Source organism: Pan troglodytes, chromosome 8, assembly GCF_028858775.2.
Source record: "Pan troglodytes isolate AG18354 chromosome 8, NHGRI_mPanTro3-v2.0_pri, whole genome shotgun sequence".
Taxonomy (NCBI): Eukaryota; Metazoa; Chordata; class Mammalia; order Primates; family Hominidae; genus Pan; species Pan troglodytes.
The window spans coordinates 99,199,216-99,225,879 of record NC_072406.2 but is presented as its reverse complement, the minus strand read 5'-3'; the positions used below and the strand labels follow the sequence as shown (position 1 = coordinate 99,225,879).

Genomic DNA, 26,664 nt, shown 5'->3' with positions numbered 1-26,664 from the left:
TTGTAGCATGTGTTAGAATTTCCTTCCTTTTTAAGGCTGAAGAATATTTTATTGTATGTATATACCACATTTTATCAATTCATCTGCCTATGGACAATTAGGCTGCATCCATCTTTTGATGAGTGTGAATACCACTGCTATAAATATCAGTGTACAAACATTTCTATGAGACCTTGCTTTCAATTATTTTGGCTATATACCCAGAAGTGATATTGCTGGATCATTTGGTAATTCTATTTTTAATTTTTTGAGAAACTGCCTGTCCTGTGCTGAGCAGGTTTATATAAACCTACCTGCAAAGACCAAAGAACCTGAGATACCAAAGAAAGAGGCTGACAAATCCAGTTTCTCAGAAAGAAACATTTAATAGGCGTTTATGAACAGAAGCCAAGTCAGGGATGACACCAAGATAAGATGGTGGATCCCTGTGCCATTACCCCCACCTCCCCGACCCAGGGCTTATATAGCATAGGGAAAGGGTAATGCGGGCTTCAGTAGGGATGTGTATGGCCAGACACGGTGGCTCACGCCTGTAATCCCAGCTCTTTGGGAGGCAAAGGTGGGCGGATCACCTGAGGTCAGGAGTTCCAGACCAGCCTGGCCAACATGGTAAAACCTCGTCTCTACTAAAAATACAAAAATTAGCCAGGCGTGGTGGCAGGCGCCTGTAATCCCAGTTACTCGGGAAGCTGAGGCAGGAGAATTGCTTGAACCCAGGAGGTGAAGTTTGCAGTGAGCTGAGATTGTGCCACTGCAGTCCAACCTGGGAGACAGAGTGAGACTCAGTCTCAAAAAATAAAAAATAAAAAATATTTTTTTAAAAAGATAAAATAGAAATCGTAGATGAATTCTTGGAACTGGGATTAATCAGAATATGGCAGATTAGCATCCAAGATGGAACTGCTTTATTCTCATTCAAGGTTTCCCTCATTCTTCACTCTCCCCATGCTGGTCACCTTGCTGCTTGTTCCTCAAACACATATGAAATGCGTTTCTGTCTTGGCAGTCATCCTGCTACCTGTAATGTCAGCAATGCTTTCTGTTGTCCCTTCAGTCAGGTCACTGTTCAAATAGCTCTCTAGACAGGCTCTTCCTTATCATTCTACTTAAAATAGCCCCCAATCACTCTGTGTCCCTTTAGCCTGCTTCCTCTTCCTGCTATTTCATACTACCTGAAAAAATACTTGAACTTCCTAGAACATAAGCTCATAAAAGCAAGAACTGTGCTCCATCTCTCCTCCCCTCTACCCCAGCACTCAGAAGAGCAACAGGGTCAGCATCCAGTGAGTGTTCATGAATCAAGTCACTGCTTGGCAGAATTCAGCACTGGGACCACAGCCTCACCTATCTTCAACTCTTTCTCCTTCTGCTTTTCCTCCTCCCACTCTAGTAGCCACTCTTCTGGGGGCTTGTCCCTTAAATGATTAGTCCTTACCAACCTATTTTCTGTCCACTTTATCTGTTTTTGAGAGAGGGTCTCACTCTGTTGCCCAGGCTGGAGTGCAGTGGCATGAATATGGGTCACTGCAGCCTCCACCTCCTGGGCTCAAGTGATCTTCCTGCCTCAGCCTGCCATGCCATGTAACTGGGGCCACAGGCATGTGCCACCATGTCCAGCTAATTTCTTGATTTTTTTTTTTGGTAGAAATGGGTCTCACTTTATTGCCCAGTCTGGTCTTGAACTCCTACACTCGAGCAATCCTCTCAACTTGGCCTCCCAAAGTGCTGGGATTACAGGCATGAGATACTGTACCTGGTCTTATTTTTTCTTTTCTTAAGATACAGGGTCTCACCATCTGGCCCAGGCTGGACTCAAACTGCTGAGCTCAAGTAATTCCCCCACCTCAGCCTCCGAAGTAGCTAGGACTAAAGGCATGAAACCACCATGCTAGGCTTGTCCAATTTCATTCTACACACTTTCTCGGTATTTAAACAGCTGCTGTTGCTCTTCATTCTGTAGCTCTACATCAGATTCATGCTCTAGTCCTGTATATCCAAATGATGACTAGAGGCTGCCGGCTCTGCTCTTTCAAAGCCACAATGAGCGTAGCCCGTCTACAAAACTCTCCCTTTTCCAATCCAGCTTTCCCTCCTGCATCACCTATCTCTCTACATCTGGAACCATCGGCAGCTGCCTTCATAAGGCACCTCGGTCTGGCATTTGGAAAACCACCCTGTCTTGCCAGAGCCGCTTGGTCTTGGGTAGCAAAAGCTGTATGCAATCTAAATCAAGCTTTCAATCATGAGAAATCACATTCCTTCTTTTCCCTTTGTAATATACTTGTGTGTTTTTTTTTCCTTTCTCAATAAGCAAATTGTACCACCATCTTATTCTGAGATGCTCCTTTTTAAAAGCTGTAGATCACATTAATGGAAGTGTTTACTGCTGGGAATATTTTCCATGTGCAATGATCTGTAACCCTCCTTTTCTTTTCTTTTTTTTGAAACCGAGTCTCGCTCTGTTGCCCAGGCTGGAGTGCAGTGGCACAATCTCTGCTCACTGCAAGCTTTGCCTCCTGAGTTCATGCCATTCTCCTGCCTCAGCCTCCCAAGTAGCTGGGACTACAGGTGCCCGCCACCATGCCCAGCTAATTTTTTTTTTTTTTTGAGATGGAGTCTCGCTTGGTCGCCCAGGCTGGAGTGCAGTGCTGCAATCTCAGCTCATTGCAAGCTCCGCCTCCTGGGTTCACGCCATTCTCCTGCCTCAGCCTCCCGAGTAGCTGGGACTATAGGTGCCTGCCACCACACCTGGCTAATTTTTTTTTTTTTTTTTTTTTTGCATTTTTAGTAGAGACGGGGTTTCACCATGTTAGCCAGGATGGTCTTGATCTCCTGACCTCGTGATCTGCCTGCCTCGGCCTCCCAAAGTGCTGGGATTACAGGTGTGAGCCACCACGCCCGGCCATGCCCAGCTAATTTTTTGTATTTTTTAGTAGAGATGGGGTTTCATGATGTTAGCCAGGATGGTCTCGATCTCCTGACCTGGTGATCAGTCCGCCTAGGCCTCCCAAAGTGCTAGGATTACAGGTGTGAGCCACTGCGCCCAGATCTGTAACGCTCTTATCTCAACTAGCTGACATTATTAGTTCACATCCAGTTCAATTTATAAATTAAGAGAGGTGCCATGGGCCGGGCACGGTGGCTCACGCCTGTAATCCCAGCACTTTGGGAGGCTGAGGCAGGTGGATCACGAGGTCAGGAGTTCGAGACCATCCTGGCTAACATGGTGAAACCACGTCTCTACTAAAAATACAAAAAAATTAGCCAGGTGTGGTGGCAGGCACCTGTAGTCCCAGCTACCTGAGAGGCTGAGGCAGGAGAATGGTGTGAATCCGGGAGGCAGAGCTTGCAGTGAGCAGATATCACGCCACTGCACTCCAGCTGGGGCGACAGAGCAAAACATCGTCCAAAAAAAATAAAAATAAAAATGAAAAAGAGGTGTCATATGTACAAAAATCAATGCATATTTATGAACTTTTTTTCAAATATATTTTCACACATCTTATCTAAATACATAATACAGAAGCCTGTGTGACTTGGGCAATGTGGCCAGGAGGGCCTGAGACTAACACACCCACCTCGGCAAAAGGACATAAAATATGTCTTATGGTCAGAAAAATCAACATTTTGTGTATTTACTTAGTTTACGAAAAGTACTGAAAATGCTATTATTAGCTGAATTTGTGATTTCCTTTTGAAATTCTGAGTTATCCTTATTTTTCCCATTTTGTTTTTGCACCAAGGAGACTGCAGTCAAATAAAACAGATACTACACGCACTCGTTGGGGCAGCCGTACTGCAGAAGCACGTTGATGCACTCCTGGCTGGAGGCCTGCCGGGCGTAGGTCAGCGCTGTGTTCCCGTGGGCATCTCGGGCCATGACGTCCACCCCGTACCAGATCAGGAGCTGCGCCAGGACCACATTCCCCTTGCGGCAGGCCAGATGGAGCGCCATGCAGCCGTCTCCCTCCCCACAGGTCTCGTTCACCTCCTCACGGGAGCCATGTGCCAGCAGCAGGATGGCTGTCCGCAGGTCCTCATCAGCGGTGGCCTGCAGCAGGTGCTGGCCCAGGGACAGCTCAGTGCAGGGTAGTGGGGCCAGAAAGAGCTTATGCTCATATTTGGAACGGATCCACCGTTCCTTCTCTTCCCTCGTCGACTCTATTGAGGGTTTCGTCTGCCCCTGGCTGCTCCCTTCCCAGATGCTGTTGGCTAGGTCATTGCCAATAGATGACATAACCTTCCTGAGCTCAACTGGCCAGTCATCCAGCTCCAGAGATCGCACACGGGAAAGGCGGGTGCCAAGACTGCGGTGGATTCCTGAGCATTCAATACACATGAGGACTCCCAAGTTCAAACTGGCCCACTTAGGATTCTGGGTCTCACAGTCCACACAGTGGGAGTTCCCACGCATGTTTTGGATCGACTGCAGGGCCATGGCCTCACTCTGGCTGGTCAGCTGGGACTTGCTTTTACTGCTCTTGCATGACTGCAGGCTGGTCAGGATCTGGCTCTGGATGGCTTGGACCCAGGCATCCCGCTCCTCATACGTCGTGGCTTCAAAGTGCCACGTTTGGCCAGTGGCAGACACAATCATAAAGTTGTTGGTGCTTTTCTTCTTTAGGTGTTTCTTTTTATTGGCATGAGGAGAGGGGGGCGGGTTGAGCTTGGGGCTGGTGGTGCTGGAGATACTGGGGCTGAAGCATATGGAGTCACCCAGCCCGGTGTCCATGTCCTTGGATAGGCCATTGCTTTTAGAGCTGGAGATGGGTGCGCAGGCCGATGTGGCTAGGGATGGCCACTTTCCTGGGACTTTGATGGTAGATGTCTGAAGGTCAATCTCTTTTTTATGAATATTCTTCATATAATCACCTAAGCTTGAATAATAGGTGAGCACGCCATTGGAACACAGGGTGACATATTTCTTTTTCCATGTCTTCAGCCATTTCCCACTTCGCTTTAAGAGCATGCCCTGTTTAATGGGGATGGCTGTGCTGCTCCCGATGGTGTCAGCGTGACTCTCCAGGGCTTTCCTCTCTTTGTCTGGGTCACTCCCTTTCTCAGATGTAAACAAGTTGGACCAGCCCATGGACTGCTTGCAAATGGGCGTGGGTGTGTTGGCAGTGGGAGGAACACTGAAATAAAGGTCCTCCTGGCTGGTGCTGGGAGTCGATGGAATGGAGGAGGAATAGTTATTTAAACTCCCACCTCCATTTCTTTTCTTCATAATGTGCACGGTGGAAAACTGTGTGGAACAGAAGAAGAATGGCTTCAAAAATTGGGTAGTGGCTTGCAGGGTCCTATAGACAGCTCACAATTACCTTTTAAAAAGATACATTTTCTGGGCCAGGCATGGTGGCTCACACCTGTAATCCCAGCACTTTGGGAGGCCAAGGTGGGTGGATCACGAGGTCAGGAGTTCAAGACCATCCTGGCCAACATGGTGAAACCCTGTCTTTACTAAAAAAAAAAAAAAAAAAAAGAAAAAAAATTAGCTGAGCATGGTGGCACATGCCTGTAATTCCAGTTACTCGGGAGGCTGAGGCAGGAGAATTGCTTGAACAGGGACCTGGGAGGCAGAGCCTGCAGTGAGCCAAGATCGCGCAATTGCACTCCAGCCTGGGCTACAGAAAGAGAGTCCATCAAAAAAAAAAAAAAAAAAAAGATACATTTTCTGTTGTTTGGATAGTATATTTACTCATACTAGCTCACTAACTAAACAGAGCCGCAGATCAGTTCTTACTCCAGCACATTCTTTTTACAACACTTAAGATGACTAAATGCAACATGAAATGGGGAAGATTTAAAAAAAGATGGCTTTGACTTCAGCATGAAACAGATACAAGTGTACGATGAAAATACAACCTCAATAAAAGTGCCACTTACCGCAAATGAGTATAACTGTTCATCAAGTATGGTCAAAGATCTATCTGCATCTCTAAAAAATAAGAAAGCGCATTACTTCAAAAACTGTTAATATCTTAGTGTAATATTTGTTTAGTAAAATACTGCCTCCTGTGTGCTTTGGTGTTTACTTTACCAAAGCAGTTTTTACGAATTCTTCTCCTGGATCCTGACTTGCAGAGGGTTTCCTGACTTCTTCTTTCTCAGCACATCATGGCCTGTACCGTGAAGTCTTTTATATGATAACCAGTCAGAAATGCCCATGAGTATTGACTCTCCCTAACAGGCCATGGCAATAAACCAAATATATTTTCACTCTTCTAACCACACATTGAAACACAAGAATGTTCTACAAAGCAGTAGTAGTAAACTTTAATAAATGTAAATGTGATTCAGATTTCCTAGCTTCCTTTCTCTTTAGTTCTCTGTAGTATACTCTCATGATGTATTTATGTATTTTCTGTTGTTTGAATGACAAACTCATCTGCCTTTTTAAGAGGCCAGTCTTTGATGAACTTTAAACTTTGTAAAACTAATGCATTGTGCCTGTGTATAAACCAGTGGTTCTCCAAATGTGCTCTGTGGACCTCTCAGGATCCTGAAGACCCCTTCCAGAAGGCCTAAGAGCTCATAACTGTTCTTTTTTTTTTTTTAAAAACCAAGTTTTACTCTTGTTGCCCAGACTGCAGTGCAATGGTGTGATCTCGGCTCACAGCAACCTTCGCCTCCCAGGTTCAAGTGATTCTCCTGCCCCAGCCTCCCAAGTAGCAGGGATTACAGGCACCTGCCACCACTCCTGGCTAATTTTTGTATTTTTAGTAGAGATGTGGTTTCACCATGTTGGCCAGGCTGGTCTTGAACTCCTAACCTCAGGTGATCCGCTTGCCTCGGCCTCCCAAAGTGCTGAGATTACAGGCCTGAGCCACTGTGCCTGGCCAACACTGTTCTGAATCATACTAATTAAACCTGAGAAAGCTGATGAAAAATTTTAAAAATGTGTGAAAGTAATACAAAGTCATTGCCTGCTTTTTTGTTGACACTTGCCATGATTGTATAAAAGCAAAAGTGGGTACAATGGCTGGTTTCTCAGCATAAATCAAGGCAGTGGTACCAATTACATTAGTAGTCATTCTATTCTTCACTGTCCCCTACAGGTAGAAAACATAGCCTGAATTTCTTAAGAATGTCTTTGATGAAGCAGTAAAAATTAATGTTGTTAAATCTTGACATGTCTCTAATATTCTGAATAAGTGGAAAGTTAACGAGAAGCGCTTTTTTTTTGTTTTTAAAGAATCCGTGATTTAGCTGTGAACTGAAAAATCACTTTTTTCACAGAACATCATTTTTATTTAAAAGTACAACTGGGCCAGCGCAGTGGCTCACGCCAGTAAAATCCCAGCACTTTGAGAGGCCAAAGCAGGCAGATGGCTTGAGCTCCTTCAGGAGTTCGAGACCAGCCTAGGCAACATAACGAAACCCTGTCTCTATCAAACATATAAGAAAATTAGCCTGGCGTGGTGCCACATATCTGTGGTCCCAGCTACACAGGAGCCCGAGGTGAGAGGATTGCTTGAGCTGAGATCATGCCAATGCACTCCAGCCAAGTGACAGAGTGAAACTCGGTCTAAAAAACCAGTTCAACTATCATTCTCAAAAATAAATGAAGTGAGAGGTTGTCACTTCAAGGGAAATACGTATTTGTTCCCAATGATAAAATTTAAGCTTTCCTGTGGACTTTGAAAAACTTGTTCCTTCTACTGTAGGCTTGGCAGCTTTTCAATACTTAAAGGCGTGTTAAACTAAGATTGGTGGTTAAACTAAAAGTGATTTTTGACACAATAAAACATAAACCAATATATTCCAAGTAACTAATGCATGATATTATAAATGCAAGTATGGAGCAAAAGATCCATTTACTGTGCAAGAAAGATCAATGAGTACTGATGGAATAAATTTATTAATATGTAAAATGCCACCGTAACTAATTTAAGAAACCACCACTTGTGAAGTTTTGATTTAGTGTTAACAAATACCCACAACTGTCTGAAAACTTTAAAAATACACCTTCTACCAACTACATATTTGCATGAGGTTAGGTCATCTTATTGCTTCTTTTTTTCTTTGAGACACAGTCTCTCTCTGTCACCCAGGCTGGGGTGCAATGGCGAGATCTCGGCTCACTGCCACCTCCACCTCCCAGGCTCAAGCGATTCTCCTGCCTCAGCCTCCCAAGTAACTGGGACTACAGGCATGCACCACCACGCCCAGCCATTTTTTGTACTTTCAGTAGAGGCCGGTTTTACCATGTTGGTCGGGCTGGTCTCAAACTCCTGACCTCAAGTGATCCACCCACCTCAGCCTCCCAAAATGCTGGGATTACAGGTGTGAACCACTGCGCCCCACCAGCTTATTGCTTTTTTTGTTTGTTTGTTTAGACAGAGTCTTGCTCTGTCACCCAGGCTGCAGTGCAATGGCACGATCTCAGCTCTCTGCAACCTCCGCCTCCCAAGTTCAAGCGGTTCTCCTAACTCAGCCTCCAGAATAGGTGGGACTACAGGTGCGTGTCACCACGCCCAGCTAAGTTTTTGTATTTTTAGTAGAGACGGGGTTTCGCCGTGTTAGCCAGGATGGTCTCGATCTCCTGACCTTGTGATCCGCCCGCCTCAGCCTCCCAAAGTGCTGGGATTACAGGCGTGAGCCACCGTGCCCAGCCTCTTATTGCTTCTTTAAAGCAAATTGCAAAGAAAGCTCTAGAGAATCCATTTGTCTCCTATTAAGCTCAACATGAGAGACTTTAAATAATATACATACATGACACACTTTTTACTCAACTTTTTGTTGTAGAAAAGTTATTTTTCAATGAAAAATTTCTGTTAACAATACTGTTCTCAAGGAATATTTTCTGTTGTTATAACCTGGGTCATGGGTTACTACTGACATCTAGTTGGTAGAGGCCATAAATACTGCTAAACTCTCTGCAATGCACAAGACAGTCCTCACAACAAAGCATTATCTAGCACATAATATCAACAGTGGTAAGGCTGGGGAACTCTCCTAGCGGCCCTGAAATTCAAATCTTCTATTTCAGAACAGTACCATAAGGGCACTTTGTTTTCATTTCTTTGTTTTTTACAAAAATATGAGAACCAAAATGCAAGGAAAATGCTGTTAGAAGATGCGTTTCTGTTGGTGATTACAATATATAAATAATAACAGATTTCCCTGTTATGCTTTTCTACCCACGAAACCTTTCATCCCATGTGATTTATTTTATGTATTTATTTATTTTTTGACCCAGAGTCTGTCTCTCTTGCTCAGACTGGACTGCAGTGGTGCCATCTTGACTCCTCACAACCTCCACCACCCAGGTTCAAGCGATTCTCATGCCTCAGCCTCCCAAGAAGCTGGGACTACAAGTTTGCGCCACTATGTCCAGATAATTTTTTTTTTTTTTGGTGGGGGGTGGATGGAGTTTCGCTCTTGTTGCCCAGGCTGGAGTGCAATGGTGTGATCTCGGCTCACCACAACCTCTGCCTCCCGGGTTCAAGAGATTCTCCTGCCTCAGCCTCCCAAGTGGCTGGGATTACAGGCATGTGCCACCACGCCCAGCTAATTTTGTAGAGTGAGGCTCAAAACAACTGAGGGAAGGCAAATCTCAATTCTAGTAATAGATCTACACAATATTAGCACTTTTTAAAAAGCCTGTAACATTAGCATGTAAGATGGATATGGCTATAGTGCTTCCAGTAGTTTTCATCTCTGAAATAATTTTAAAATCACAGAATTTAAAGTTACATGCTGGAAAGGACCAGTGACCTTATGTGACATTTAATTCAACACTCGTTATACAGATCAGGGAAACAAACCTTAAAACTGACTTGCCCAAGGTCCCACCAAATAGGAGCAGTTTCTCGTCCTAAACTCAAATTAAGCAGTGGCTCTCAAACTTTGCTGCACATTAAAATCGCCTGAGAAGCTTTAATATCTGCCTCATCTTCAACATGAGACATTTTAATTTAATTAGTATTGGGTATGGCTTTGGGCATCAAGGTTCTTGGTAAACGTTTCCCAGGTGATTTCAATCAGCAGCAAAGTTTGGAATGATTGAGCTGTGGTGAAAATCAGAATCTTCTGGTATGCTTTTCTTCACAGAAAGATGCCTCACATCCATCCCAATTTTCCTAAAAGGCTTCTCAGTGCCTAGAGATAGAGGGAAAGTGGAGATGGGAAGATACATGTGTTTGCAGACTTGTATTTTGAAAAAAACCTTGCATAAGTGATCTCAGTGAGTTCCACCTATCCCACTGACAACAGTGCACTACTGATTCATGATAAAACATTTTTCAAAATATCTTCTTGAAGCCAATTTGCCCTATTAATTTGTTCAATAACTTTATTTCACCAATAGTGAATACACCAAATGATTATTTCTCAAGCTCGCTGGTGGCAAATTAAAACTTACTATACTCTCAAAAGTAGACTTCTAAAAAGTAGAATAATGAGGAAAAAAGCACGAAATTTGTTTCAGCAAAATTCATCTTCAAAGCTGCTTTTGAATTATATGCTAACATAACAAAATCTTTGGAACTCAGAAGAAGCCAGGGACTCTAGTCAAAGTAATTTTTGTGTATGTGTGCTCAAAGATTTAAGAGACTTGGCTGACTACAGACATTTAGTGATTACTCAATAGGTCCCAAAGCTCAGGACTTGAGACAGAGTTTGAGTCCAGTTTTTGTTCGAAACACAATTTCCTCTCAACTATTGTTAAAAGGGAGGGAGGAAAGTGACATTATTATGAGTGTAAACTTGCCACTTTTAATTGAAGTAAAAGTTACTGACAACTGAATTAGCTAAAAAGGCTAGTGCATTGGAAACAAAATTGTTTATAAGCTAGTTATGTTTACAGAATGAAAAGTTAAATTAGAGATAAAGACATTAATATTCTAAATTAGCACTTTCCAAACTGTGTTCTAAAAATCAAGACTAATAACCCAAAGAGATGAGAATAATGTACACTGGACAGCCCCTGTGGAGCTGGTGGTGGTGTTGGTTGTTGTTCCTTTTAAAATAAACTTCATCTCAGGGTGCTCTCAAAGCACATCTTTGTGGCCCATGAGGTGCTCATGCACAATGGGAGAAATTCAAATGCAGACACACTGTGGTGCCAGAAGAAGAAAAGCTGTTCCTTCTTCCAAGGATAATGTCCAAAGTAGTACACACTGATTTAGGCCTATGATGCATTGAAAAACTAAGTTTTCACAAAAAACATTCAATAAAGGGAACCTATCCTTCTCACTGTGTTCAACATTGTCTAAAGGCATAAAGGCATCAAACAGATACACTGTTTCTGGGATTGCTTCTTTGCTAACTGATTTTTCCTTCCACCACAACGTCTAAGATTAAAAGAGAAACTGATACTTAATATTTAGAATCTGGATATCAATATATGGTTGACTCCAATTTCTTAAACTGATTGCTGAAGAGGACAACCAAATGGCTGAAATAATTTTAGAATAAAGGAATCTGTTCCTCGGCAGTATAGTTGTACTCACGATATTATTGTCATTATAAGATAATGCTGGCTGGCTGTGCTGTCATCAAGGAATATTGTCGAACACGAGCTGTATTGTTGACTGAAACGCTCAGTAGATACCTGAAGGGGAAGGGAAGTGTAAGTCAAACTTATCAAAGTATATTTTTTTCTCAGTGAAAATGTCAAATGACAAAGCACTAAGATATGTCTTACACTCCATGAACTGCCTGAGTGTGGTATCATGTGCACTCTATAGAAAACCCATTGGAGGCTCTCAACTTCCAGAGATGATGTTTAAGATATGGGTTATAAAATGCTGCCCTTAATATGGTACCTGTCATCAAACCTAACAAGGATTTTATGAATTACCGTTAAAAATAATGGGAAAAGTCGGCTTCGCCGGGCGTGGTGGCTCACACCTGTAATCCTAGCACTTTGGGAGGTGGAGGCGGGCGGATCATGAGGTCAGGAGATCGAGACCATCCTGGTTAACATGGTGAAACCCCATCTCTACTAAAAATACAAAAAATTAGCCGGGCGTGGTAGCAGGCCCCTGTAGTCCCAGTTACTCGGGAGGCTGAAACAGGAGAATGGGGTGAACCCAGGAGACGGAGCTTGCAGTGAGCCGAGTTCGCGCCACTGCACTCCAGGCCGGGAGACAAAGTGAGACTCTGTCTCAAAAAAAAAAAAAAAAAGAAAAGTTTAAAATAGATTTCATTTTTTTTCTACAGCTATAAAAAGCAGCCGAGAATTTCTATTAATTAATTAATTAATTAATTAATTAATTTTTGAGACGGAGTCTCACTCTGTCGCCCAGGCTGGAGTGCAGTGGCGCGATCTCGGCTCACTGCAAGCTCCGCCTCCCGGGTTCACGCCATTCTCCTGACTCAGCCTCCTGAGTAGCTGGGACTACAGGCGCCCGCCACCATGCCCGGCTAACTTTTTGTACTTTTAGTAGAGACGGGGTTTCACCGTGTTAGCCAGGATGGTCTCGATCTCCTCACCTCGCTATCTGCCTGCCTCAGCCTCCCAAAGTACTGGGATTACAGGCGTGAGCCACGGCACCCGGCCCTTCTATTATTTATTTACTATGATAAAATGTAATGTATTATATAATCCTGCTACAAGAGCATTTTATTGCAGTGAATACAAGACTAATGCATTTACTAAATTACTAATCCTAAATGTATTATTTCAGGTGATATTGTTACAAAAGAAGTGTTTCAGATTCAGAGTCTCTGTGTGCCAGGGCTGCTAGGCCACCAACAAGTGAGGAATCCATAGGTTTCTCTAGTCCTATTTTCTTATGTGGAGGATAAAAAGAGTATCACTTAAATATTCTCTCACACCCTGAAAACAAATGACAACTTAAAAAATCTAACTTTCACTTCATGTTTAAATAAGACTGCCAAGACATGACTCAAATGAGACTCTCGAAGAATACTTTGCATTCATTTCAAAACTTGATCAATTTCATTCTATAAATCATCTGACCTGCACCTAGCCATTTTCCTGCTCTACCCCTGCTCTCTGCCTAGAATATTGCTTTTCTCTTTCCTTGCTTCAGCAAGCTTGACTCCATCTACCCTCTTGGATCTCTGTCGGCAGCCACACCAAAAAATGTATTTTTATACACTAATTAGTTGAATTCACCACTGCTTACAAGATGCTAATTCCTGCAGAGTATTCCCCTCATGAGAAAGTATGCCTCTCCATAAGAGTAAGGGAGGGCCCTTACTCTTCCTACCTCCAGCTGCTGAGCATAGAATTTTGAGTAAATCCAAAACTTCGACAAGTGTTTGACAATTCAGTTATCATTTGGAAGGTAAGTCTTACTACATTTAATTACAGCAAAAACACTACTAACAGTTTACTGTTTATAGGTATTATTTAAGGTAGTCACAAAATAGAAACAAATAATCTAATGTCAGTCAGCATAAATGAGAGTATGAAATTTTACAATATTTAACAAGAAATGGAAGGGGTTACTTAGTAGTTTTAAGGTTTAATGACAAAAACTAGAAAATAATCGTACCTAGTAATTTAGTAAGTCAAAACCAAAGCCTTACCATCAAAGGTGCAGTACCCATTGGATGCGGATGCCCACGCACTGACTTCTTCTGCTGTACCTGCTGCCTCTCATTTTAACCCATTAAAAATACTAAAGTTGTTTTCCTTGTAGACATCTTTCACCTCCTTGGTTAGGTCTATTCCGAAGTATTTTATTTTAGTTTAGTTTATTTTTGCAGCTATCAGAAAAGGGGTTGAGTTCTTGGTTTGATTCTAAGCTTGGTCGCTTCTGGGGTATAACAGAGCTACTGATTTGTGTACATTAATTTTGTCTCCTGAAACTTTGCTGAATTCATTTATCAGTTCTAGGAGCTTTTTGGAGGAGTCTTTAGGGTTTCCTAGGTATATGATCATATCATCATCAAACAGCAACAGTCTGACTTCCTCTTTACTGATCTGCATGCCTTTTATTGTTTTCTCTTGTGTGATTGCTCTGGCTAGGCCTTCCAGTAGTATGTTGAATACAAGTGGTGAGAGTGGGCATCCTTGTCTTGTTCCAGTTCTCGGGGGGAATGCTTTCAATTTTTCCCCCTTTCAGTATTATGTTGGTTGTGGGTTTGTCATAGATGGCTTTTATTACATTGAGCTATGACCCTTGTATGCTGATTTTGCTGAGGGTTTTAATCATAAAAGGATGCTGCATTTTGTCAAATGCTTTTTCTGCATCTGTTAAGATGATCATGTGATTTTTTGTTTTTAATTCTGTTTATGTGGTGTATCATATTTATTGACTTGTGTATGTTAATCCATCCCTGCATCCCTGGTATGAAACCCATTTGATCATGGTGGATTATCTTTTTTTTTTTTTTGAGATGGAGTCTCGCTCTGTTGCCCAGGCTGGAGTATGCAGTGCGGTGATCTTGGCTCACTGCAACCTCTGCCTCCCAGGTTCAAGCGATTCTCCTGCCTCAGCCACCTGAGTGGATGGGATTACAGGTGAGCACCACCACGCCCGGCTAACTTTTGTATTTTTAGTAGAGATGGGGTTTCACCATGTTGGCCAGGCTGGTCTCGAACTCCTGAACTCATGATCCACCCGCCTCAGCCTCCCAAAGTGCTGGGATTACAGGTGTGAGCCACCGTGCCTGGCCGGATTATCTTTTTGATATGCCATTGGGAACTACAAAACATTGCTGAATGAAGTCATGGACACAAACAAATGGAAAGACACCCCATGCTCATGAATGGGTAGAATGAATATTGTGAAAATGACCATATTGCCAAAAGCAATCTACAAATTCAATGCAATTCCCATCAAAATACCACCATCCTTCTTCACAGAACTAGAAAAAACAATCCTGAAATTTATATGGACCAAACAAGAACCGGCATAGCCAAAACAAAACTAAGCAAAAACAACAAACCTGGAGGCATGACATTACCTGATTTCAAACTATACTATAAGGCCATAGTCGCCAAAATAGCACGGTACTGATATAAAAATAGGCACATACACCAATGGAACAGAATAGAGAACCCAGAAATAAACTCAAATACCTATAGCCAACTGATTTTCAACAAAGCCAACTAAAACATAAAGTGAAGAAAGTAAACCCTATTCAACAAATGGTGCTGGGATAATTGGCAAGCCACATGCGGGAGAATGAAACTGGATCCTCAACTCTCACCTTACACAAAAATCAACTCAAGATGGATCAAGGACATAAATCTATGACCTGAAACCATAAAAGTTCTAGAAGATAACATTGGAAAAACCCGTCTACACACTGGCTTAGGCAAAGACTTCATGACCAAGAACACAAAAGCAAATGCAACAGAAACAAATAGGTGAGACTTAACTAAAGAGCTTCTGCACAGGAAAAGGAACAATCAGCAGAGTAAACAGACAACCACAGAGTGGGAGGAAATCTTCACAGTCTATACATCTGACAAAGGGCTATTATCCAGAATCTATGAGGAACTCAAACAAATTACAATTACAAAAATATGGAACTAGCCCAAATGCCCATCAATCAATGAGCAGATAAAGAAACTGTGATATACATACATATATATATATGAGGAATACCACCTCAGGCATAATAAGGAATAAATTCGTGGCATTCCCAGCAACCTGGATGGAAGTAAGACTATTATTCTAAGTGAAATAACTCAGCATGGAAAACCAAATATCATGTTCTCTTTCACATGTGGGAGCTAAGCTATGAGGATGCAAAGCCATAAGAATGATACGATGGACTTTTGGGACTTGGGGGAAAGGCTGGGAGGAGGGTGAGGGATAAAAGACTACAAATTGGGTTCAGCGGATACTGCTCAGGTGATGGGTGCACCTAAATCTCACAAATCATCACTAAAGAACTTAGTCATGTCACCAAATGCCACCTGTTCCCCCAGAAACCTATGGAAATAATAAATAAATAAATAAATAAATAAATAAATAAAGTACAGCATTTTTCTCAGCAAACATAAAATAAAACAAAGACTAAAGTTTATATTTTTCACTCTCCTTTTGGGCAGGACAAATTTTAGATATGTTTTTAAAGAATTAGTAACTTTTTTCCTTTTTCCGAGACAGGGTCTCCCTTTGTTGCCCAGGCTGGAGTGCAGTGGTGCAATTATAGTTAACTGCAGCCTCAAACTCCTGAGCTCAAGCGATCCTCTGCCTCAGCCTCCTGAGTAGGTAATACGAAAGGTGCATGCCACCAGGCCTGGCTAATTTGTTATTTAACCTTTTTGTAGACATGAGGTCTTGCTATGTTGACCAGGCTAAAAATGAACAAATCTTAATTAACTTAAATATTTCTAACACTTTGGGCATTCAGGAAAACAGCTCCATCTATGTTGTGAAGTAATGGGAAGTATATGGCAGTGGATAAACTTTGAATGAAAACATTAAACAAGGCCTTAGGAGAAAAGTGTAATATGCTTATTATAGATACATTAATTTAAAAAATTCTCTGGCTTAATATCATTAATTATACTCACATTAGACTTTGATTTAAACATAGGTCCTAAATTTGGATTAACTATAATAGATTGACCACAAATTTATTTCCTCTCCCTCCGGAAGCCTCATTAGTCATAAAATAAAGGTTACACCCATGACCAGCACAGAAGGTTGACAGAGATAATTTTTAATAAATGCTGAGACATAAAAAGTAGATAAAGGAGTGGTAAATAACACAGAAACACAACTTTGGTGCCTACAGAAAGTGACTGCAACAGAAGCGAGCCAGTTTGTCTTGCAGAACTAAAGGTTGTGAACTTACAGGCAAATGGCACTTTGCAAAGTAGGGTAAAGTGTAAAAAAAAAAAGCCAGCAAGGTCAGTTGCAAATCTCTAACTAGAGCCCCAAGTCCACCTGTCCTTCCATCTGACAAGAAACTTAGATGTGTGTTCTCTGGATATATCAAACCTGAGAATTTCTGGCTCAGAGATACCATGCCTTAAACCTGAGATATAAAGAAAACTGTACACCAAAAATGGAACTCCAACTTTCTTCGCTAACTCTGCTTTTACTTTCCAGGCCTGCTTTTACTTTCCAGGCAGAAAATTGGGAGATCCTTCTCAGAAGAAACTGAAATGTCTTCAATAAAGATCCTCAGATAATACACTGAGGTCCCCCAAATGAAAAGCTAGTCAGGCTTCTAAGGCCTCACACTGAGTGCTATCAGTTAACAGAAATCCTGCTTCCAAATAAAGCAGGCCAGGGACCACCACTCATGGGAGGGAAGCCTCCAAGAAAAGAGATCAAAATAATAGAAAAAAGGAATTGATAGGACCTGTCAAAATCAGGAGCAAAACTTTAAAAAAAAATCTTAAAACACTCTCAAAAAATATAAAATTCAATAGAAATAGTAGAGGATAAAGTCACAGAATATCCCAGAACTAGAATAAAAAGACAAACTGAAAAAATAGAAGGGAAAAAATTAAAAATCAATGCAGGTGTACTGATCTAAGCAGCCTAGCATCTGAATAACAAGACTATCAGTAAAAAAGTAACAGAGAAAATAAAAAAAAATTCTCAAGAAGAGATAATCTGCAGGTTTAGTAGCCTCAATAAAATGAAAAGATCCCCAACAAGCTGTTATAAAATTTCAGAACCTTAGAGAGAGAGATTCTAAAAAGCTTCCGCAGATAACTAAAATCTGGTTGTAAATAACGTATCACACACTGGCAATAGATTCAAGAACAACACTGTAATAAGAGCACAACTGCAAAATGTCTTCAGAACCATAAAATTTAGATTCAACCTAGATGTGTACTCTCTATCAAAGAGGAGGGATTTTAACATCTCCACCCAGGAAAATGTGTTCAAGTACAACTAGAGATGATAACAGGACAGAAGGAAACACAGAATCTAGGACTCAGGCGATCCCACACAAGACAGTAGTTACGTGAGATCCCAAAAGACTTTAAGGAGTTAGCCCAGAAAAGCAGACATCGAGCATATCTAGGGAAACCCACGCTATATTGAACTAGGATGACAAAAGGCCAAAGAAAGTTGCCCCCCACACAAACATAAAAACGAACAGGTGTGTTTTCGCAGATGGAAAATATCTTTAAAAGGCATGTGATAAATGCTACAATACTTGGGGGAAAAACAGCTGTTAGAAAATAGGCAAATGAATATAGTCAGAAAATTAGCTTCATGCTAAAAAATAATGGATGTGAAAGCAAACAGAGCACCCAGAGGCTACTTAACGATATTTGGATAGATAAACTAACGTAGGCTAGGAAAAAAGAAGATCCAGGAGAATTGCAGAAGTGCTCAGATTTCAGAACTGTTTCAGAGACAGGATGAAGGACATGTAATGCAGAGGCACAGTGAAAACACCATATGACTTAGCAGTGAATAATATTTGCAGAGTCATAATCATGTAAATATTACTGATTTAATTAAAAAGTGTGCTACAATTGGAAGAAACACAGGGAGAAACATAAGATCATGGTGTAGCGGGGAAGGTATGCTTTTACCTGCTGTGATAGAAAGTCAATAGACAGTGCTGGCAATTAACTTAGCTATTCTATTTTTGTTCTTTCATTAAAAATAAGATTAAATATTTAAGGCACTTTTTTTTTTTTTTTTTTTTTGCAACAGAGTTTCGCTCTGTCACCCAGGCTGGAGTGCAATGGTGCCATCTTGGCTCACTGCAACCTCTGCCTCCTGGGTTCAAGTGATTCTCCTGCCTCAGCCTCCTGAGTAGCTGAGATTACAGGCATGCACCACCACGGCCGGCTACTTTTGTATTTTTAGTAGATACAGAATTTCACCATGTTGGTCAGGGTTGTCTCAAACTCCTGACCTCAGATGATCAGCCTGCCTCGGCCTCCTAAAGTCCTGTGATTACTGACGTTAGCCACCATTCCCAGCCTTAAGGCAGATCTTTTGAACCAGACTATTGAAATTTAACTTAAATGTCAGAAATCTTTAAAAGGTGGACACGCTAAGCTAAACACTTTTCTGGATAAATTTAATACTCAGGAAAATAGAAGAGATTTAGAAAATCCACAAAAAGAGGTCCATGCTACCACCACCAGGTCCACATTGTAATTTAAAGAAATCAAGAGAGACATCTTTTTATGTCAAACTATCAATTTCTTAACTATTTGAGTGTTTACTTACATGGTTAGTATAGTTGCTTCTTCTTATTTCTACAACTAAGAATAAAAAAAAAAAAACTGGTCACTTCTGATACAAATACCATAAAATAAAAGTAGTTGTTAACATCTCACTGATTACTCCTATGTAAAATGAGAAAAAATTCCATTTAAAAAAATAATTTTCAATAATTTATAATTTAAATTATCTGGCATGATTAATTTCATAAGTCAAATCTAAAAACTTAGTTTTTCATTTAGTTTACTTTTTGTTTCTATTACATACAAATGAAAGAATCCTCATGTACAAAAGAAAAGGGCAAAAAAATTAGGCCAGATGAAAAATTTAGCTAATAAAAAGTTTAACTGTTGCATATATGAGCCATGATCCATTAGTATTCTCTCATTCTGCATTTACACATAGCTTACTTTAATTATCAGACTCTAAGAGCTAACAGCTCTAAGAACTACTTCCTGACCAGACACCTATCTCTAGATGCAACAGAATCCCTGTAAGCATCTTGAACCACACTTAGTGGTTATCTACTAATATGTCACTAAAAACAAAACAAAAGTAAAAAACGGTCTTTACACAACTGGAAAGTAACCTATCTTAAATTTTTTTTTTTTTTTTTTTTTTGAGATGGAGTCTCACTCTGTCACCTAGGCTCGAGTGCAGTGGCGGGATCTCAGCTCACTGCAACCTCTGCCTCCCAGGTTCAAGCAATTCTTCAGCCTTAGCCTCCTGACTAGCTGGGACTACAGGCACGTGCCACCATGCCTAGCTAATTTTTTTTTGTATTTTTAGTAGAGACAGGGTTACACTGTGTTAGCCAGGATGGTCTTGATCTCCTAACCTCGTGATCCACCCACCTCAGCCTCCCAAAGAGCTGGGATTACAGGTGTAAGCCACAGAGCCTGGCCTAAATTTTGATGTTAAGCTGAGTATACAAACCTAATTGGACATGGTGTCTGCAGCACAAAAAATCATTTTTTTTTCCCTAAAAAGAGGCCAGAATAATAAGAGCCCCAAGAGGGACTTGGGCCATGCTTTGCTTCCTACACTGCCTCTGCCTTTGATGCTGAAAGGGCCTTGTAGGCAAAAGTTCCTACCACTGAAGAGTGAGGGACATGGAATAGCTTTTCTTTTACTGCTTCCATGCTCTCAAGGTGTGAGAAGCCCATGGCTCTGGAAGGAACTGGGAAATACAATTCTGATATGTTTTGGATATGTTGCCCCTCCAAGTCTCATGTTAACATGTGACCCTTAATGTTGGAGATAGGGCCTAGTGGGAGGTGTTTGGGTAATGGCAGTGGATTCCTTATGAATGGCTTGGTCCCATCCCCATGGTAACAAGCAAATTCTCATTATGGTAATTTAAAAGACTGTGGTACTGGCCAGGTGTGGTGGCTGAAGCCTGTAATCCCAGCACTTTGGGAGGCTGAAGCGGGTAGATCACTTGAGGTCAGGAGTTTCAGACCAGCCTGGCCAACATGGTGAAACCCTGTCTGTACTAAAAATACAGAAATTAGCTAGGTGTTATGGTGCCCACCTATAGTCCCAACTACTCGGGAGGCTGAGGCAGGAGAATTGCTTGAACCTGGGAGATGGAGGTTGTAGTGAGCCAAGATCGTGCCATTGCACTCCAGCCTGGGCAACAGAGTGAGACTCCATTTCAAAAAAAAAAAAAAAAAGAGTGTGGTACCTTCCCCCTTCCCCTCTCTCCTCCCTCTTTCACCGTGTGGAACCACCTGCTTCCCCTTTGCCTTTTATCATGATTGTAAGTTTGCTGCGGCCCTCACCAGAAGCAGATGTTAAAGCCATGTTTGTACAGCCTGAAAATCTTTGAGCCAATTAAACCTCTTTTTGTTATAAATTACCCAGCCTTAGGTATCTCTTTATAGTAATGTAAAAAATGAAGACAAATTCGAACCAGAAATAACTGACTCAAGATGGGCAAAGTCTACTCAAACTATAAAAACAAAGGTTACAAACTCCCGTGTTTTACTGTGCTGCATTACTTCGCATATTATTACAGAACCCTCACTTGTATTCTTGCTGTTTAAGTCAACTGGAAAACTTGGCTGTGTATGGCTTGTTGGCAAATAAATGAGGATTTAACATAACATTAAGGGAAATAAGCAGGAGTAGGGCATGTTTAAATTTACATTACATCAAATGAAAAAGTTAATAACCTAAAACTTTTGAGTAGCATGAACTTGGATGTGGTAAATGAATGTGGTCAGAGGACTGCGTAAGAGGAGGCCCAAATCACAGATTCAATCCCTGATGATAAACAACTATGTTTTTAATTTGTTTAAATGAAAACCAAGCTGAAGCCTAAGTTCTATCATTCATCTTTAAAGTGTACTTTTTGGAGCAAGGGAAAAGGGATTATAAATAAAGATAAATCCATTAATTATAAATAAAGATAAATCCAAAAATTATAAAGAGAAATCCATGACTCCTCCATCACATGACAAATTAATTGTGTTGATAAAAAGATGGCAAAATGTATAAACAAAAAGGTTACACGTTTTCACTAACATCATAACAACTAAAGGAAAGTATATCACATATTAAAATAAGACAAGTGAACATGTGAAAAGGTGAAAAATTTAAACCAATATGAGTTTTTCTAAATACTTTCTATAACCTGATCAAACAAGAGTTTTTATTCTTTCTCTTGGCGGAAAAAACAATGTTGTCTCACCATCTGTTTGAGAGTTCCTCTGGAATATTGTGCTTGCCTCTGGATTGGCAGAAGGGTTAAACTCCAAAGCTATATGCATAGAGGAAGACAAGAAAAAAAGATGTAATCATTGATAAAAATTTATCAACTCGTTTATTCGACTGCTGCATTTAGGCTATTTCACTATCTCTACTTTGATTCTTATCCATTGAAATGAATGTACAGACATAAGATAGAGCCAGGCAAGATGGCACATGCTTGTAGTCCCAGCTACTCAGGAGGCTGAGATGGGAAAATCACTTGAACCCAGTTAGGAATTTGAGGCCAGCATGAGTAACATAATGACACCCTCCTTTATTTAAAAACAAAAAAAAATGAAGAGGTAAATTTTGGCTTTGAGTTGTGTAAAATCAACTTTGCATAAAATAAATCAAGATGGCAGTAGGTTTTAAAAGACAGGTCTATTTTATAGGCAAAATATAAGATGTATTCTAGAGTTTTTAAAATTTTTAAAAAGTAAATTCAGCATATCTGTCACTTCCATTTCATTCTGAGGACATAGAACCTTAGTTCTCTTCAGTAGCTGTCTTCCATAGTCATGTGATATCTCTAAGTCTTCATTTCTTCATTAGCAATACATAGGGAGAACATACACAGGCCTTATTTGTATTGGAAAGGGCCAAGTGAGACATACATAAACTGTGTTGTAATCCTAAAGAATGACAATAAAGAGCCATTTTTGGGCTCTCATCCAACACTACCCATCTACTAACTGGTGTGTAACATCAATCAGGCTTTCCTAACATCACCAAGCAGAGTATAAGTTTACACAAGTACTTACATGCTTTGTGTATAAAGGTACAATCAATTAATTCACATAATACATTTGTTTATTCTAAAGCAATCCTTAAATATCTTGAAATGTGAGGATAGTACTTCCAAGTTACAAAGTCACACTCATAATGAGTCTTAATTATCCTACCTCTTTAAAAATTAAGAGCCCAACCAAAGTTTAAATAGAAGAGCTATAAGACATTTCCTCTACAGTAATGAAATCTCTGGCATTTAAATGAAACCAATAAGCCAACTGGATTTAATATGTTTATGATGCAATGTTTTCTATTTTGAAAATTTCAGTTTTTATTCAAGAACCATATTATTACCCAGAATTACTTTTACTTAGATTCATCTCTTTGCAAAATTTTAGAGGCAAACCAACTAATTGTTTTCTCTTTTCTACCAGCTCCCATCCCCTGCCTCTGCCAGCAGTGTAGAGACTAAAAAACTCCAACTTTCTTTCCTTTTTTCTCTGTGAGACAGAGTCTCGCTCTGTCACCCAGGCTGGAGTGCATTGGCGCGATCTCTGCTCACTACAACCTCCACCTCCCAGGTCCAAGCAATTCTCCTGCCTCAGCCTTGTGAGTAGCTGGAACTACAGTCATGCACCACTACGCCCAGCTAATTTTTGTTATTTTTTTTTTTAGTAGAGACAGCGTTTCACCATGTTGGCCAGGCTGGTCTCGAACTCCTGACCTCAGGTGATCCGCCTGCCACGGCCTCCCAAAGTGCTGGGATAACAGGCGTGAGCCACCAAGCCCAGCCAAAACTGTAACTTTCTTATCTTTGAACAAGATGCTATTGTCAGGAGGGGAAAGGACAAAGGGGGAGCCACGGCAACAAACACTCTTACAGGGAAGGTCTGACATTTTAACCTGCAATCTTTATATTACACATTAAAAGTCTACATTGACGTTTCATGTCTTTTGAAAGTTTTGACCATGAACCAATCCCCACCTCTCTTTTAGAACAAGGAGGTAAGTAAAGTTTGTTAAGTCACCAGAATAAATCTGGAGACACATTTTCTGTTAAAGTAAGAATTTTAAAGTAATCAGAGCCTCATAGGTAAACTCCTTTGAGAAACCCCAAACACACACACACAACCATTTTTCTGCAGCCCTGGCTGTGTCATTTCACACCTTTCACAATTATTTTAAGCACTCTCCTTTTTTCTTTTTCCTTCTGTGTTCAAATTACAGTTAGAAGAAACTAAGCAGCTTCTATCAAGGTGACTTAAAGCAGCCCATTAAGAATACTATATAGCCTCTCCTGTGGCAACCTCCATTCTGATTTTAAATAAGAAATCCCCAAATATTTGAATATGAACTGTCCTGAGATTTGGCTACTTTAACAAAGGAAACAATTAGGCACTTACCTGGTTCCTTCACTTAGGTACCATCTGGATAGGTACAAAGAAAAAATAAGATGGGTACTGAAAAGTTGGGATATTTGAGTTTTTATTGAGAAAAGGAAGAGAATAGTTCAAAGAAGCCTAAACAAAGTCCCACAGGATAATAAATAGAGCTACAGACACTGTTGTCTCACCATCTGTTTGAGAGTTCCTCTGGAATATTGTGCTTGCCTCTGGATTGGCAGAAAGGTTAAACTCCAAAGCTATATGTATAGAGGGAGAAAAGAAAAAAGATGTAATCATTTATAAAAATTTATCAACTCATTTATTCAACTGCTGCTTATTCGACAAGAGCCATAAATAAATGGTCCCATGCCAGCCTGGGAGAATGAGATGAGAGAGCAAGAACTGGGCGATTGGGAGGGGAGGCGAAAAGAAACTGACTGGACTCGGTGGGGAAAGACTAAGGGGTGGGAATTCCAGGCAGAGCCAGCTTTTGTTCCTGGCCAGCCCCCGGGAAAGCTGGCTACAAGCAGAAAGGAGCTCGAAGTGGGGGATGCCTCAAAGGGAACCTTGGGGACAGCAGCAGCCAGAGGCAAGCCGAGGGTAGATGGCACCTGTCACCTCCTTACCTTCAGGCATCTCCCGGTCACGAATGTGGTGCATGTGGAGGTCCTCACCAACTTCAACAGTCACCTCAGCAGGCTGTACAGCAGCAGCCATGGGTGCTCCTGCCATCCTGTCCCCAGCTCCTGCCTCATAGATCTCAGATTCAGAGGGACACACCGACCCTGTTGCTGGTCAAACTCGAGGCTGACGCTAGGGCGCACACAACAGGTCAGTAGGTTCCCCATGGGGTGCCTCTACTGTCTGCCACCACCTGTGCCTCTGCTCACAGCTTTGGCCACGCACTCCCGCTGTCCTAGGCCGAGGCTATGCTGCACTTGCAGAGATGGTCTTCCCGCTCCTCGCCTGCCCACCTCACAGCGCGGCCCCGGGCACCAGCCCTGGCCCCGGCCCCGGCTAGGGCTGCGGGCCAAGGCCCACACCCTGCCGCCTCCCCTGAGTTGACTTGTCTGGGAGGGTGAAGACCAGCTGGCTTATTTAATAGGTTGTGAACCCAACAAGCGCTGAGAGACACAACAACTGCCTGAAGAGAGAACAGACGGAGCTCCTCCTCCTTCCGTAGTCACCTACAGACTGAAGCCCACTGGCCCAGGTGGGAGCCCAGGCATGTGGCACACAATGCCCCACCCCACACTTCACAGTGCCCTCCCCGACAGCTCACAGTGCCCCACCCTGGCTGCCACCCATCCCCCACAGCTCAGAATGCCCCTGCCTGGGCGGCCCCACCCTGTGGCTTATGATGCTGCTGCTCTCCTGGCCCCTCTTCAGTGCCAGTGGGACTAAGGTTTTCATTCATCACCAGCTTCCTGAGATTTTAGTCCTAAGAAAAGCACAGGGTAGTCTGCTACTTGAAGCCATCTTCCTCTATGAGTTCTATACAAAGCCTCAGTAGAGTGGGTCCCATTAGCAACCAAGTTGAACAACTTTTCTTTGCTGACTAAATATGGATACGCCTGAATTGCTGACTGCTTTGGTAACTAAACACTCCTCTCCTATCTGCCAATGAGTGGTCGTTTTTGTCTGCCACTTGACCACAGCAATCCCAGGGGCCCTAGCTCTACTCACAATAGAGTTATGGCTGTGTGTCTTGAATGACACCTTAGGACCCATTCTGCCTCCACCTCCATCTCCATAAAATAGAAACCTAACTTGTCCCTCCAAGCTCTGAAATGCTGTAACTTACCAACTCCCTTTTCTCCCCTCTATTTCTTCCTTCCATGGCAGGGACTTTCAGATTTTCTTTCTTTTACTAACAAGGCACTAAGCATGATTTTGTCATAAAAAATACTCCTGTCCTCCTGGCTTTCCTGTCCCTTCTCATAAGGGACCCATGAACCTCTCAAACTGAACCACGGATCACAGACCCATACTCAGAACTCAATGCAGTTTTGTTCTATGATTTTTTATATATCCATGTCCTTGTTTCTGCCTCCCATTCCCAACTCCCTTACTCTAGTTAGGAAAAAATGGCTATTACCAAACATGAGTACATCCTCATGTACAAAATGAGCCTGGATCCTCTTGTTCTGTCATAAAGTAAGAAATGCTAAAGACTAACAGAGACAGTTGAAAGGACACAGGAGACAGGCTGAAGGCTCCCACGGCTGAATCTGGGACAGCACAGGTATCAGAAAGAACAATGACAGTGATGGAAAATAACCCATGGAATAAAATGCAAGTGCATTAGTCAGTAGTGATACCAAAATAAAGGGGAGAAGAGAAAGCTCTTTGTTAAAAATCCCAGGTAAAAAACGTAGGAGGAAGGACAGAGGAAGAACATCCATTTTAAGTCACCAGTGCCATAACTGATAGAGAAAATCATCAGGAGGCTAAAATCACTGGATGAAAGAAAACTATATGAAGCTATTTAACATAGCACAATATATAAAACTATGAAAACATAAATAAGAAAAAACTAAAAATCATACCATAAGAGATGGATAAGTTCGAGTACAGCAATAATAGGCCAGACATAGTGGCTCATATCTGTAATCCCAGGACTTTCGGAGGCCAAGGCAGGAGGATTGCTTGAGCCCAGGCATTCAAGACCAGCCTGAGCAACATAGTGAGAACTAATCTCTAGAAAA

General features: G+C 41.6%; 1 protein-coding gene and 1 long non-coding RNA gene across 2 annotated transcripts in view; both read right to left on the bottom strand.

Annotated features, from left to right (window-relative positions):
- Nucleotides 1-340: 340 nt before the first annotated feature.
- LOC736391 (arf-GAP with GTPase, ANK repeat and PH domain-containing protein 5) lies at nt 341-25,217 on the bottom strand. Its single transcript, XR_008537553.2, has 7 exons — nt 24,583-25,217; nt 24,145-24,213; nt 21,784-21,852; nt 19,095-19,129; nt 11,457-11,557; nt 5,887-5,938; nt 341-5,245 (listed from the first exon to the last, which is right to left on the bottom strand). It is a non-coding gene; the product is annotated as an arf-GAP with GTPase, ANK repeat and PH domain-containing protein 5 (long non-coding RNA).
- LOC129136200 (ribosome biogenesis protein BMS1 homolog) overlaps nt 24,689-26,664 on the bottom strand; it is a 38,224-nt gene continuing 36,248 nt past the window's right edge. The window contains exons 7-8 of the transcript XR_010146645.1: nt 26,506-26,656; nt 24,689-24,769 (exon numbers count right to left, since the gene is read on the bottom strand). The gene's annotated coding sequence lies outside the window, so the exon portion shown is untranslated. The remainder of the gene's footprint in view (nt 24,770-26,505; nt 26,657-26,664) is intronic.